Source organism: Schistosoma haematobium, chromosome 3, assembly GCF_000699445.3.
Source record: "Schistosoma haematobium chromosome 3, whole genome shotgun sequence".
Lineage (NCBI taxonomy): Eukaryota > Metazoa > Platyhelminthes > Trematoda > Strigeidida > Schistosomatidae > Schistosoma > Schistosoma haematobium.
Window position 1 is genome coordinate 29,880,462 of NC_067198.1, and position 3,129 is coordinate 29,883,590.

The window sequence follows — 3,129 nt, forward strand, 5'->3', positions numbered from 1 at the left end:
TGTGAAATGAATAAAGAATAAGAAGAGGAGAATGATTATTGATCGACATCTTCTTAAGAATAGGAATTCATCAGACTTTATTAGCTATTACTAAACAGATAGAACGAAAGTAAAGTATACCAGTGTAATGAGAAGAAAAACCCAGATTTTTCTATATTAAATTTAAAAAATAACAAACCATTGAAGTCTTTTAGTAACTGAGTGACGAATGTTCTATATATATATATGACTTATCCATCTACTGAGTTAACTATTGGTCTCAAACTATGTATTCATTTACTGTGTGAAAATTAAAATCCTTGATTAATCGTAATATTTTTGACTAAATTATTCAGCACAAATTTACGTCTGACAGAAAGTACACTGGAAAATACCAGACTATAACTGTCGAATTTCTCTATTATTAAGTATATATTGAGACAACTATATTTTAATGAATAATCTATAGCGTTCAATAGGAAATTTTACGATCTATTAGACAAAAAATATGAAACAGATATACTGAAGGCAATAAATATAAGATTTCAGCTATACATAGATTATGTCGAATTTGGCAAAATAAACTACGGTGTTATATCCTGGTAAAAAACAGTTTATCAACCTTCTAATATATATATAGGTTAAATAAGGCTTTTTCGACTAATTAAACCTCTTATAAGTATGGGGGTTGTGGAGATTGTTAAGTTTTTTGGTTGAGATCATGAATCAATTGATGTTAGACCACCGTTGGAAACCTGTGCTCACTAGTGACTAGCTTCGTGAGGGAATTCTCGGAGTTCTAGTGAGAAGTCGTGACCAGTGGAGCTAATCCGTGTCGGGTAGAGACAGGTATCTACCTCAGTACAATGGAAGTTGGTCGCGCAATTTCGTGGATTGGTTGATGTTAGACACTAACACCATTGGATGCCGGCTCAGTGGTCTAATGGTTAAGTGCTCAGGCGCGAAGCCAGTAGGTCCTGGGTTCGAATCCCGCGGGGTGCGGGATCGTGGATGCGCACTGCCGAGGAGTTCCATACTAGGACGAAACGGCCGTCCAGTGCTTCCAGGTTTCCAACGGTGGTCTAACATCAATTGATTCATGATCTCAACCAATAAACCTCTTATAGTTTGACGCATATACATTCAGATAAATACTACAGGAGAATTCTAAATACATTCGATAACAAACATTTCACGCTTGCTTAAATAGTTACACGAAATTTTAATTTAATATCAGGAAAAGAACGATATTATCATTTATTTAAAAGTGTTCGAATCTTCTCAATGTTAATGTTAAGAATTGAATTTTGATCGATCGCTTTTGGCATACGTGTGTCTTAAATGAACTGCCTCAGTATTTCCATTATATCACTAGCGGTTGTAATTTAAGTTGGATAATGGCTAGCACTAGAATTCAAGATGTACGTTTCGTCCTATTTGGGACACGTTAGCTGGATGTACTTGAATTCCAATATTGATATTAATACTGTTACTCAAACCAAAAACTTTTCTCTTCGAGCGCCTAACGTCTATGTGAACATCAACACTTAAATGTAGGTGCATCTAAGTGGAAGGTTTAAAAAAAACGAAACTTATATCCCGGATTCTACTTTTAGCCACTTTCTATCACCAAGAGTGATATTGTCTGCTTTATGTATCATTTGCCTGTTATAATTTCTACCTTATAACTGTTTACTAGAGCAATTAATGACACAAAATTCCTAAATTAAGTAGCATCTACCATATGCTGTTCTGTAGTTTGACTATCTGTTGAGTCTTTTTTTGTAAAACTATTTTATTGTAAATACGTTTCCAGTCAACTACAAAGCTATAATCCTGCTTCTTATTTTTCTTGCATGTTAAAGATATTTATTTTCCCACCCTATAAAAGTATATGTAAGCCGGTTGTATACGACTACAATGAAGACACTAAAGATCAATTCTACGATAGGCTGCAGTCAATCATCGAGAAATACCCAACAAAGTACCTGACCATTCTTATGGGTGATTTCAATGCCAAGGTTGGGACGGACAACACTGGATATGAAGACATCATGGGACGACACGGACTGGGAGAAAGGAACGAAAATGGTGAGAGATTTGCAAACATAGGTGCATTCAATAAACTGGTCATAGGTGGCACTATATTCCCACATAAACGCATACACAAAACCACATGGACTTCACCGGATCACAATTCACTGAGCTACTCAATCCATTGTGTTGAAGAAGTTTCCAGTATATTCTTCTATCGACACTGTCAAACGCTTTCTCACAGTCTATGAAGTTGGTGTATAGTGATGAATTCCATTCAATTGATGGGTCCACAATGATCCGTAGCGTTGCGATTTGGTCAGTAGACGATCGATCCTTACAGAATCCATCCTGTTGATCTCGAAGTTCGGCGTCTACTGCGTCTATCATCCGGTTGAGCAACACTCTGTTGAAAACCTTTGCCGATACTGACAGTAGTGTGTTGCTATGTAGTTCTCACATTTACTCAGATCTCCTTTCTTTGGTATCTTGATGAGGTGTCCTTCTTTCCAGTTTGTCGATGGCATTTGTTCTTTCTCCCAAATCTTCCTGAACAGCGTGTGAAGAATGTTTGCAGTTATTTCTATGTGTGACTTCAGTGCATCAGCTTTTATATCGTCAGGTCCTGTTGCTTTCTCGTTCTTCAGTCGTCTGATGGCCGGTCATCCTGCTATCTTCCGTCATTGTTTCAGTGACAACGTTGACGTTAATGCTTCTTTGACCCCTTTCCAATTATCCTCCATAGTAGTTTCCTCTAATTTCAGTTAATCCTGTAACCAATGTAGCTTTGTGCATGTGTTTGTGTGAGGATATTGTGCCGCCTATTACCAATTTGTTGAATTCACATAGATCCGCAAATATCACGTCATTCTGGTTCCTTTCTTCTAGTCAGTCCATGTCATCCCATGTTATCTTCATATCCGGTGTGGTCCATTCCGCTTTTTACGTTTAGGTCTGCCATCAGAATTGTTATGTTGTTTCCTGCGCACTTCGATATGATCGATTGCAGCCTCAAGTAGAATTGACATTTATCGTCGTCATTGCTATGATTGGTTTGTGCATAGCATTGGATAGCATTCATTGTGAAACGCTCCTACTTTGTTTTGAAAGATGCTT